The sequence below is a fragment of the Rhodnius prolixus genome, unplaced genomic scaffold, assembly GCF_049639745.1.
Source record: "Rhodnius prolixus isolate KJV_2025 unplaced genomic scaffold, Rpr scaffold_4, whole genome shotgun sequence".
NCBI classification, from domain to species: domain Eukaryota; kingdom Metazoa; phylum Arthropoda; class Insecta; order Hemiptera; family Reduviidae; genus Rhodnius; species Rhodnius prolixus.
Genome location: NW_027411614.1, coordinates 11,453,976 through 11,467,508, shown reverse-complemented (window position 1 = coordinate 11,467,508; position 13,533 = coordinate 11,453,976). Strand labels below are relative to the sequence as shown.

General features: G+C 35.8%; 1 protein-coding gene across 11 annotated transcripts in view; it reads left to right on the top strand.

The window, feature by feature from the left end:
* caps (capricious) overlaps positions 1–13,533 on the top strand; it is an 810,649-nt gene that overhangs the window by 715,628 nt on the left and 81,488 nt on the right. For all 11 annotated transcript variants that reach the window (XM_074132378.1, XM_074132376.1, XM_074132375.1 and 8 more), the window contains one exon: positions 11,422–11,518. The gene's annotated coding sequence lies outside the window, so the exon portion shown is untranslated. The remainder of the gene's footprint in view (positions 1–11,421; positions 11,519–13,533) is intronic.

Here is a 13,533-nt window from a genome sequence, read left to right as displayed (position 1 = left end):
AAGATTGCTTTCTTAGTAGGATATTTATAAAATGAGTTTTCTCTTAAAAGTGTTTGCATTCAGAAAAACAAAATGTTATTTTTGGAAGTTTAAAGTGTATGCAGGAGAATCAGTTTTGATTATATTCCTTTTGGTTTTCAGTTTGTTTTCTTTGCAACATTTTCATTTATCTTTCTTCGTGTAACTTATGTATAAACTGTGTAATATTAAATCAATTTAACTTTATACTTACATTGTTGTTCATTCTTTTTGGTGACTGATTCATAGTTTCTATAGGATGAAAAAATAATTGCCATTTCAGTCGTGATACATTTATTCTGCCGAGCTTTTTCGAGATATGATATACATATCTAAGACAGAAAACAGTTTAAATTTCAAAACAGACACGAACAATTTAAACAACATATACGCAAACTTACTACAAAATACTTGACAATTGGCAACACTGACTCCCACACAACCTAACACATATCACACACAGACCGATCACACTCAGTCCATGAACAGACAAGACAGAAGACACACCAACCCTGTAATGTAAAAGTATTACTTTCTAAACTAGGTAAATAATTTTTGTAAATTTCGTTACATTATACATATTTATTTTAATAGAACCATTGTTAACAATCTGTAAACATGTTCCACAGCCCTGAAGATGACCTAGTCCCTAGGTTGAAAGCTCGGCAGAATAACTGTATCACGACTGAAATGGCAATTATTTTTTTCATCCTATTTATACTTACATTAAATCTAAAGCGAGTGTTTTAGACGTCACCTAGTTGAGCGAAACAAAAAACCTTGCAGAAATGAACACCGAATAAGTAATTTCCTACGATCAATTTAGCCACAAATTTAAGAACCTGGTGTGATCCAACAATTTCAACAAATATGGTCAAAGTAGTTCTAGACTCATCTTTAACGTAAACACAGATCTGGTTAACTCGATGCCTAGTTTCTCTAACAAGGTTATGGTGATCACCCAGCGATGTTATCCTTGAAAAGTCACTTCTTATACCACCGCATTTTCTTATCCTTAAATGTTCATTCAAAACTTTAAATTCAAAAGATGGTAAAAAAAAAAAGAATGGTTTCCATTGTTCAAAATAACGATAAGAGATTTCTGAATTTGTTTGTTATGTGAGGTTATCGATCTAATTTGTTTGAAACTGTTGAAGAACAAAATGATGTGTTGCTCGAAATGAAAAGGGTACCATATAATCAATCGTATGTTATGTTTAGAAGTTTAATTTAAAGCTTATACTTTTAGTCTGTCATTAAATGTATTTCCTCCATTAGTACGTTGACCGTTTTCCTTGAAGTGTGCTTTTTATTTGAATCTATCTTTACTAGACTCACAATATTCTAAAGATTTTTCTTATACAATAAAGTCTGTCTACGTCTGTGTCTATTGGCAGTCGCAAAATGATTTGATTTGTACCTAGAAATAACGTGCAGACTTTTGGTTGGAAACTTCTTTGTGAGCACAATGATAGTCTAGAGAAGCCAGAAGGAGTTAGCTTGGTTCAAACTTTTTATTACAGTACAACTTTTAAGCTAATTATTTTTGGGACACAAGTTATGGATGTCAAAAGGATTTAATTACATAATCTGCTGCTGTTACAGAAGTCAAGAGAGGAGTCACAATGGCATCAGAAATTTTTTCTAATTGTTTGTTTCACTCCCCTCTCACTTAAATACCAAAGTGACAAACTAGTTCAGAATAAAATTCCTAAGTTAAATGTAACAATTATACTGGAACTGGAGGGTGTCCTGTATGAATATGAGAGACGTGAGCCAGACAGAGGGGGAGGTGACGGATTATTGAAATATAAGGCCCCGCTGTGTCCATCCCAGAAGTGAGCCGAGAGCCAAACATATTTGACAATAGTGCGCTGCTGCTCCTTTCAAATGCGTGTGAAAATAAACAACTGTGACACACTAATGTGTTTGACGCCGGAATGGAGAACACTAAGAGCAGCAGGCACAAAGATGTTCTGTACGGTAGCAGGGGATCTTTTTTTTTTTGCGCCTCTCTCAGTTCAGATTGGGGTAGCGTACAGATCACAAAAAAAAAAAAAAAATTGGATGCTGTTAGAACTTATGTGATCAAATCGCTGTCTAATTCTCATCTGGATTTTTCAATTTTATTTTCTATTTATCTTTATTTTTACTTTTTGTGTTTACTTTACGACAGACCTTTTTTTAAGCTCCTCCCACAGCATTCATTGTATGAAACCAAGACTTTTTTGTTGTTGCTTTCAACAATTGAAGGATTTCAAATATTAATGGTGTGGGTCCTTCGTGAGTACCTGTCGAGTGTGCTGAAGTAATTCCTAGCTAACCAACCTTTAACCCAACCTCCAAGCACTTAAAGCTTCGAAGCTACCTTAAAGGAGCAAGGCAAAGCTGGCCGATCGGCTTGTGCAAATCTCGTTCATGTTTCGCGTTGAGCGATATCTCTACCTGAGTCGACCATTGCAACTTCCGGCCAAACTCAGTCGGCTTATTTGACAAGTAAGCCTTGTTGCCCAAGCAGTGAATGCTCTTTTATTCTCTGACCTTCTTCAGCTTAAGAACACCCTCGTTTAGCAACTGAAGAACTGACAAGAAAGAAAGAAAAAAACATGGTCACAGGAAGAAATTTATTCTACTAAATTTTGGAGAAGCAATAACCTTTAATGTCAACGTACCCTATCTTAAAAAATAATATAATAATCAATGATTTTAATGCTTTCAAAGAAAGTGAAAAGTTACAATCTGTCAAACTCGCTAGTTTGAACGTATCCAGTGCCTGAACTTGCTTAGGAGCTTTTTATTTTGTAAAAATAATCAGTAGCGATAATAATTAATATACTTCGCGTACATCGCTTCTCCAGTGCTAGATAAAAGCAGGGTATTATGGCCTCCTAAATCTTTCTTTCTACAACAAAAGTTTAAGCTTTCAGAGTTATTTTTTTCTAAGCTTTGCTAAAGCAGATTAGAAACCAATTTTCCAAAAAATCTGCTTCTATCGTTCACTGCTTAATAAATCTAAAACCTTAACTATATTGTACAGTACTGAAAATAAATACACGTTGCAGATTCTCTCTGATCATTTAAGATAAAAAGGAGAAACTATTCAACTAAAACTTGGTAACGATGATTATTTAATGCATCTTCTTGCTGTCATTACATGATTCAATGGTTGGAAAAACTTGTAAAAAAAAGTCACTTAATTCGGTAGTGGTAAATTCAAATTTTCTTTTTAGACCATGTTTGACAAAATTATTCCACCTAAAATCAGTGAGAAAAGTGGTTATTTATTGTCTAGAAAATAAACATTTTTTTTTTATCTCCTTGAAAAGTTTTCTTTATTTTCGGTTAGATAAGTTTAAAAAGATTTGGGTAAAGAAGGTGTTAGATTTTTTTCCGTTTCATAATTGTAGTAACTGAATTATAAAGTTCAGTTTTTAAAATCTCCTCACATTCATTTTCCTAAATGCTGTTACTCAAGGTAGGGCGGGTTTTTTCCTTTATCCTCCTGGCGCCGATTTGATACTAGCGCTAATCATCTCTGCCGTGGATGAGATGGTTTCCTTTGATGTCAAATCATTTATTTCGTTCGTCAATTTAGTTAGCAGCAGCCTCTGCACGAGTCTTTTTAATGTTAAATTTAAATTGGCATTCCCAGTTTTCGGAACTTTATTTAAAAAGAAGAAAAAAGTGCGTTTTATATTTCAAGCAGTATATACAAAGTAAAAACAAACAGTCCAAATGAGAATGTATAAATAGATACAAAAAAAATTCAAATTTTATACATTTCAAGGCCTATTAAAAAAAGATAATTTTTTTTTTCTTGCTTAAGCAAATTTGTTACATCATACTACATATTTATTCATATCCATCAGATGTAGATAATAAGGCAAGATACCAGAAATGAAAAGAATTCCCTAAAGAAAAAAAAGGATCATTGTCATCGACGTGTCATCATGATGAGGGTGGTGGAAGACGAAAAAGTTGGATGGTTTCGTTAGCTCTCCTAGACGGGAGTCCTGTGGGAGACCTTCCTCCGTACACTCCAACACTTGTAGCAAATGCTGAGAGTGCTTCTTCCATAGCGAAGTGGAAAAGAAATACACAGTTGTTGTATATGTGCGGCGGAACTAGTTGAGGACAAAGAGGAAGTATGAGGAGGGGGGGATATGTCGATAAAATTTCTTTCATGAGCATACGCGTGCATACGCCCGGAACTCGACGTGCAGAGCGAATATGTACGACAGAAAGACGTAGCTTGGCCCCCCCCAGAACAGCAGACAAGTGTATGTTATAAGTTATAGTAGTTGATACTTTTTCCAATAGCTCTGATAAATGTGAGCTGTGTAACAACTGAGAAAAGACATCCAGTCAATGGCACTTGTGAACTCCCCACACACGCACACGCAGAAATACGAACAGTCTTACCACTCTTTATGTCTAGCCAGCTAGAGGAGTTTTGAAGTCTTAAGAACGTGGATAAATGTGTTTGTTGGACGATAGTCTAGCAACATGTTGTTAAAGGTAAATTCCTATTGGCCCACTTAAGAACTGAAAAGGAAAAAAAAAAGAAATACATATATATACAACTGGTCTTAACGGTTATTGAGGTTTTTTTAACAGGAAATGAATTATTGCAATAACTAACTGCGTTTCTATTTTCCACGCAATTAAACAAGAAATTTATAGTGAGTCATTATAATTACTAAATTTTAGCAATAAACTTCAAAATGACTCAATAAGCAATTAAATGTTTTTTCTTTTTATGGTATTTTTAATGTTAACATTTAATTTTTATGCAACATTTGGCCACCCTGGGACCATCTTTCGAGAATTTCTTTTCAAAATTAAGATCTTTGGGGTTACTTATTCATATCTACCAGAATCATTTAATTATAATTTGTGTTATTTCGGAAAATGAAGTTTTTCGAGAACTTCTGCATTTAACAGTTCTTCAAAATACTCTTTCCATTATTTCCCATTCTTTCGAAAGTATATTTTCATCTTTCCCTTTTAATGAATTTGATGAGGGTGGTTTATAATTTCTTAAATTTTTAATAGTTCTACTACTCCGTCTCCAAACTGAAATAGCCCCTTTAAATATCATTCCTGACCATCAGTTCGGTTTTCGAAGTTGCCACTCGACTGTTCTCCAGGCACATCGAGTGGTGGATGTAATCGCTACTTCCCTTGAATTGAAGCAGAACTGCCCGGGTGTCTTCCTTGACATATCTCAGGCATTTGACAGGGTATGGCACACGGGACTGCTTTATAAACTCAAACGCCTACTGCCTTCTACCTTTTACCTCATCCTTAAATCTTATCTCTCCGACCGTTTCTTCCAAGTCAAACAAGGTTCTTCTTCTTCTCTTATCCTTCCAATACTCGCTGGAGTTCCTCAAGGAAGCATTCTAGCCCCCTTCCTTTATATTCTCTATACTGCCGACTTACCAACTTACCCGACTACAATTACTTTCACTTTCGCCGACGACACTGCAATTCTTTCTCCTCTCTAGATCCTGTAATAGCAAGGCGTGCACTCCAATCACACCTAAATCTTCTCGAGCCTTGGCTGCAAAAGTGGAGAATCAAAGTGAACGAATGTAAGTCTAAATACATAGTATTCACCTTAAACAAGAAAACTCTCCCTCCTCTCTCCTTCCACAATACTTCTATACCAATTTCTAACCAAGAACGGTATCTCGGACTACATCTTGACAAACGACTAACATGGAACCCTCACACGAGACTCAAACGAACTGACCTCAATCTGAGGTATAAAATGTTGAAAAGACTACTCGACAAACGATCAAAACTGACCCTGACAAACAAACGATTACTATATACCGCTCTACTTGCCCCAATATGGACGTACGGAATACAACTTTACGGAAGTGCCAAAAAATCGAACATCAACCGACTTCAGACCTTACAATCAAAAATTCTAAGAACCATAGTTAACGCTCCCTTCTACGTCTCCAATCATACTATACACTCTGATCTCAATATTCCTCTCGTTTCTGAAATAGCCCAAACTCGATACACAAAACTCCATTCAAATCTACACGATCACTACAACCCTCTGATCCACAACATGTCTACCACAACACTTCCTTCTAACCCTCAACGCAGACTAAAGCGGCGGTGGCCACGCGACCATCTCAACACAACGCCGACCTCCTAGGATGGTTGCTGTGTAAGCTTGCCAATCTGGCGAACTAACGGCTTCCATCACTGGATGGTCGTCGTTCACTCCAATCACGCCCTTGGCGCACATGCATGTGCGCGTATGTGTATGGATATGCATATACGTGCATGTGTATTTGTGCCATCCCTTTTCACTCATCACTTTTGCTTATTGTACTGCATACAGTTGCAAAATAAATAAACAAATAAAAAAAAAAAAAATTTAATAGCTTTATAAAAAAGCTTGCGATTTCCTCTACAATCTTCCTCTATTTTCTCACCAAATTCCTTCCTCATTTTCATTTTTGATTCTATATCTACATCCTTGACTTTCTTATCTTTGTTGTTTATACTGCAGTCATTCGACGATCTTAGATGTTCATGGGAGCGACAGAAAATTCTGTGAAATCCTTTAAATTAAACCATAAAGAGCAATGGTAAAGCCAATCAAGAGACGTCTCTATGAAAAGCTACCTGTATCACTACAGAAAGTCGGATCATTTGCAGAACTGCGGTAACCCCCAGCAAAACTAATGTTTGTTCAAGAGATTCGCACGCGTGACATAATTCTTACATGGCTGCTCATAACTTTTATCTCTTTGCAGTTCCGGCGAACCAGAAAAAACCCTAAGATATTGTAGACAGCTTCCCCTAACAGAGTGTAAACTACAGACACCTTTTTTTTTTTTTTTTCCAGAATGCTATTGGCCATGAAGTATTGATCCAATTGTTCAGTATAGATCTCTGCCAATCATCCGTAATCACTTTGAATTCAGGAATAATTCCTTATTACATCATCTTGGCTCGGTCTTATTCTTTTGAGGTACCCTAATTTATTTTCCTCGTCGCCAGTGTGATAAATACTTCCATTAATATCACTAAAAAAAACACTCTAGTATTGTCTTAAGCAATCCTTTATTTGTTGTAAAATGGTTGTCTTTATGTTCCAACTTAGAACGGGTGATCGCTTCGCGTGGCATTAAGCTAGTATTACAAAGTTAACATATTTTACAAAGTTTTTTTTATTTTTTACATTGAAACTAATTTCATCATTCTCTATTTTGCTTCATAAATAATAACCGCATGGAATTCATGTGAAGATTGCTCTGAACGATTATATTCTTCTTGGTGGATGAAGTAAAGTTGTTACAGTTTCATGCTAAAACACAACATTATGGTTTTGTTTGGACTTTAGGGTTATGGTTTTAGTTATAAAAGCAGGAGTTAAAGGTTAGTCTGCATACCTGAAGCATAGAAATGGGAGAATGGGTTGTAGAATGCTGTTTGGTGGAAAGCTTGCAGACTGCCGAAGGTTCAAAGGAAGCCCTAGTGTCAGTTCCGGTAGTCTCGGCGCTGGCTTACTGCGGAGTCTTTGTTCACCTGATTTACACTCTCTTGTGACTTACCGTAAGGACGGGAAGTTGGCGCTAAGTCTACCCATCTTCTCTCCGCCATCTTACCGCTGGAACTTCCATTGTAAACCACCTTCTACTCGGAACTATTTAATAAACGAATATAGTATGAGGTGTCCGCCTACTATAACTGGGAAGATTGTATGTCCCCCTTAGTTAATGTGCTACCCTCACCTCTGTTCTCCACAATGTATTCCTCTTCTTGTTTCCATCCTCGGAACACCTATAAATAGACCTCTACCAAACTACCACCATCCTGCAATATCCTTAAAGCACTAGACTTCCCTCCTTCAATATTGATTTCAGGTTTAAGATTCCCTCTGTAAAGTATCAAACTTCGCTCGCAGCCCCTTTATTACCACCCACCCTCCAAGTACTAAAATTCATCTCAGCTACTCCTTCCTCCACTTCCTCGCCCACCTACCTCATAACTTCCTCGCAATCTACTTAGCAAATCTTAGTTGGAATAATCTATCTTGATTAGTTATTTGTATACACTTATACCTTAATACTTTCGAAATAGAACTAATTGACTTTTCGTTATGTTTCATTCAAAATAATATTTAATTTTAAAGTAGGATTTCTTTAATTCAGTTTACTTTCTTGTACTTCCATTAACAGACCAAATTATTCAAAGAATTATATCCAGTAAAACCCAAATAACCAAACACCTCTATCAAGTCATTGAAATAAAATTTTAAAATGATGAGGATTTTGGAAGAAGCACAAGCTAAATTAGCAGTATAAGAGGTATGGCTATTAAATAACGAGACCAATGCTGCTACAGAAGAACTATGCATGCGCCAAATCCTAACGACCGTCAGCTGTGCAGCGTAAAGCCTTCTCTTTCGATTGCACCGTCTCACGTGTTTGTAGAGAAATCTGTCTGACTGGAACCGTCGTTTTTGTAAGAGGTGTTAGTTTCGTTAGGCGATGAATGTTAATTACGTGCGCATGTTTTTGAATGGTTCAAGCGTTTCCAAGATGGCCGAGAAGACGTCGGAGATGATGACCACCCGGGTCGCCTTTCCACGTCCAAAACGGATGAAAATATCGATTATAATATAATCAATCAACATTACTATCGTGAGGTGCTTGCTCAACTCCGTGAAAGAGTAAGGAAAAAACGATCCGATTTGTAGATCTCCATCAAGTTCTCCATCAAGACAACGCATTTACGTTTCTAGCCAAGTACAAACATCCCAGTTTTAGGCCATCCGCCTTATTCACCTGAACTGGCCCCATGTGACTTTTATCTGTTCCCCAAAGTCAAATCTGCATTAAAAGGAACACGATTTCAGTCCCATTGAAGCTGTGAAAGAAAAAGCGGTACGCGTCATGCAGGAGCTCACAGAAAAAGATTTCCAGCACTGGAGCGTTATTAGGGATAGGGGAGGGGTGTATATTGAAGGTGATAATAACTAAATATGTTTAAAATTTAAAATAAAATGTTTTACAGCAATAGTTATTCAATAGCCACACCTCGTATCATTTACTTCGCTGATGTAATTTCCAGCTTCTTAGCTTGAAAGAAATGCGAAATGCTGGCTGCAAATAAATTGGGGGTAAAGTGCGTATGTTAAAAATATCTTTCACTTGATCACTCCGAATTGTCGCTATTGGGCATTTGCCTGTGATTTACTTTTTGAGTGAACTCAATAGATATTTCCACAGAACTTAGAGTGATACTTTATTTTGTTAAGTTCCTCAAATTGTTTACACTTTATTTATTAATTTTTTTTCCGCAGCTTGACGTTTCTTAAAAGCTTGAAAGTTTGTATCTTTTAAGAAGTTTAAGAATAATCTTTGTCTGTACGTGATAGCGATGGGGGATGTTATCTCTTCAGTGAGGGGAGGATTACGACCAGAGCATTCTTGTCCTCCCTTCATTTCGACGTAACTGTTTAAATAAACCCAAGTAACTTAACATTGTGACATCTTTCATCATCTGTAAATGTTGGTTAAATATATTCTGTTTTATTTCTTTTTACTTTTCCCCTTCCAGCAGATGTCAGAATGCATTCAGGCTGCGAGACAACTGTTCGGTTGACAACTCTGTTTGGAATTGTTTTGTTAAAATATATAAATTCATTAAACTCTTTTTAAAATTGTATATACAGTTTATATTTCAACTTGAACATTTTGTTCATGAACTAATTTTGTTTATAAAAATCTTGATATTACAACAATAATTTGTTTTTTCGTTAATAACAGAATTTAAGAATTATTTAGGATTTGTTATATGAGACACATATGTACGAATATGGTTTTACATTTACAGTTTCTTATTTGTAGATTTGCACTTATTTGTATATAATAAATACAACCGACAAAGATGTTGAGAGTGAGTCCAGTGAATCATTTGCGGTAATTACAGCAGATTTGTAATGTTACAGTTGATCCTTCCTTTACCACAAACAGATAGTTTTCTCATTTGGTTGAGCTGTAATTGTGACCCGATTCATCCCATCACTACCAACATTATAAAAACCTAACGAATAAATTTACTCTAAAAAAAAGAACGCGTTTGTTTAACTCGAATCAACAAAATAAATGACCAACTCACCGTGGTTATCGGCCAAAACACTCGCATAATTTTGATGGTTCCATGCCATAAAAAAAAGAATGGTCATCCGTAATGAAGCTGTTACTGAATTCTAGAAGAAGGTGTCTCTTATTTTGTACCTTTTGAGAACAGCTTCGCCGGGAAAGAATTATCTAAGTGCTTACAGTGGACTTCCAAGACAAGATGATTTATCAAGGAGCAATTACAGATCACTGGTTTTTTTAAAGGACGTGTTGGGACATTTTTAGAACGAATTCTCTTAAAGTTATAACTGATTTTTCCAAGCATTTAATCCTAGAATAATCTAGGATTAATTGGGAATAAACAAAATTTTCTTTTACTTTACCCTTTTATTTTTATTTATTAATTTTTGTGGGTTGCATTGGGTAGCTCGAATTTGATTCATACCCACGAATGACTGTAAATTCTATAGCACACACTTCCTTAGCCAATGAACAAGGTTAGAGTGAGCTCCTCCCATCAGTCCGTAAAATAATTTTTTAGTCAAAGCTATGTGGGTTCCACCTTTGGGAATGTATGAATAAGTATAGTTGTTTAAACGAACAATGCAAGTTTGTGAACATGTTACATTCAGTCAAAATCCATAAGCACATTGTTAGCGACCAAAATTCTTCGACAGCTAGTACCGTTTTTACATTTTTAATGTGATAATTACGGAACTTAAGGGCTACTTTGTTTGACAAAAAGGACCTCAAATCTATTTTATTCATTTAAATAGAATTAACTGTTAAATTGTTAAGCTTTAAACGTTAGTGCAAACTATTTGCACTTTAAAATGCGTCTACATTAAAATTTATAACTTCATAATGATAGCGCACTCTTGAATAGTGATCATTGAAGCGTTTCTAAAGGAATGCAAAAAAAGTATCATGGTATTGTTTTCTGCACTTACTATGCAACGCCAGTCTATTTGCGCCGACCATCATAGCAACGGTCCGCTACCAAGCAATAGTAAAGAATTGCATCTAAATAATGAAGTAAAACTTTGACAGCAGTTTCAATAGTATTATATATTATTTCATTAAAGAAGTGGGACACTATTACAAACTATTGTATGTCTAATTTCCTACTTCAGTAACCTAGATATTTTAATTAGTTATATTTGTTGTATTTTTTGTTTTATTTTTTGACGTAACTTGACAAATTTTTGTCTTGACTGTAATGTTTGTTGTTAGTTTTATGTATTAATTGTAGTTTACTTTTACGTATTGGTTGTTGTTGCAGATGTAACTGCCCAAAAAATTGGTACCCAAGATAGCAACTGCTCTGCCGCACGCCGCTACTTCGACGCAACACCTAATCGTCTACATCAAGTTATCAGGTATGTGTTATTTTTCAACTACCTTTTCATTTTCTTTTTTTTTTTAAGTAAACATTTCAATGTAAGGGAAGAGGAGTGATGTTAAAAAGATGCAAATACTATGAACTGAACTTGACATTCACCCACTTTTGCGTTCTGTGTGAGAAGTTAGATTTTCTTTGCAATGGATGGCGACAGTTTTTAATTTTCTAATTTATTTGTATTTATATAAACCTTTATTGAAATATGTGTCGCCATATTGTAGAGATGGAACTGATCTTCAATAGCAATTCTTCAATGAATGTAGTTGTCTATTGGTAAAGAATTAGTTAGGCAAAAATCATTGATCGATTTTTAAGTAGAATTATGTTGTAGCGACCCATTTGCTAGTTTGCTGTCAAATTAAAGTAGTTTCTCATAGCCTACTATAGCTTTTTCAAATTGGAAATACTTCTCACTAATTTTATCTTCATTCCTCATGTTGTGAACTGTTAGAAATTTTTTCTGTAGAACCTGTTTATTCTACTGTAAACGTTTACAGACAGCTTGAACTCCTAGCTAATCGTACTTCTTTCTGGCAAAGTAAACTGTTCCCATTGATCGTATTAACTCGAATTTTCAGCAAGAGTACATAATTTTGAAGAAAGTTATAAGAAGCAACAATAAGTTCATGAATACGAAATTAACATTTAACTTGTTCTTCCACCAATCGGGTCGTTTTTTCACGGAGTTAAGCAATCACAGTAGTAATGTTGATTAATTATAATCATATTTTCATCCGTTTTGGATGTGGAAAGGAGACCCGCACAGTCATCATCTCCAACGTCTTCTCGGCCATCTTGGAAACGCTTGAACCACTCAAAAACTCTCGCACGTGATTAAAACATTCATCGCCATAAACTTCTTTTAATAAAAGATAAGTTTCAGTAGCGGTTTTACCCAGTTTCATGTGAAATTTCACTACAATTCGTTGCTCTACTACATGTGTAGTATCATGTTTTCGGCAAAACGAAACTAACACCTCTTACCCAAACGACGGTTCCGGTCAGACAGATTTCTCTACAAACACGTGAGACGCTGCAATCGAAAGAGAAGGCTTTACGCTGCATAGCTGTCGGTCGTTAGGATTTGGCGCTTGCATAGTTCTTCTGTAGCAGCATCAGTCTCGTTATTGAATAGCCACACCTCGTATTGATTGCAAACAATTCTTTTAGGTGGGTGGTTAATTCATTTTTCAGTTCAAGGAACAACAAAACGTTGCTTCGAATTTTTTAATTTAATTTTTACTTAATGAAATAAAATTTGTGCTTAATTGGACGGATGATTGTTGCTTGCCATTGTAACATCTTCTAATAAAGCTGAACTTTAATAACCATAAAAAAAGAAAAGGTACAGAAGCAATAGACCCTTAAATCTTTTTAACAATAATATTCGTAATAATATAATTTTACCTAAATTTAAAATATATAAACATCTATTTTTTTTTTTTTTTTTTTTTTTTTTTTGGCGCATCAACAGCTGAGGTCATTAGCGCCCGGAGCTTTTTCCAGTGCACTGCCGGCCTCCGGACAGTGTTCTCTCGTTACAGACAACACTGTCCATCACCGGACAGTGAGCTGTAAGAAGCTCCTAGGAAGAGAAAATCTAAGGGTCAGCAGCTGGATTCGAACCCGGGACCTCCGCGTGGGAGTCCAGTATGCTAACCTCATAGCTAATCCCTTCCCTATAAACATCTATTAAATCTGTAAATAAGCCAGGTCAGTGAGGAAAAAAATACGAGGGTTTTTGTATTGATGGTAAGGAGCGGCAACTGTTAGTCGCTGGTTGTAATGTTTTAATTAGATCATATGGCCGTGTAATTAAATGGGTAACTAAAGGATAACTGAAGGGATAGAGGAGGCGTTTCAGGACTTGCCCATTTTCCACTCTCTCTGCCTTAGAGTAGAGGGCACTCTCCTCTTCATCGCCGTTCTAGCTCGTCGGGGATATCCTAAAGCGATGAGTTTTTAATGACTTAATATCCCAAAGTCTAGCAG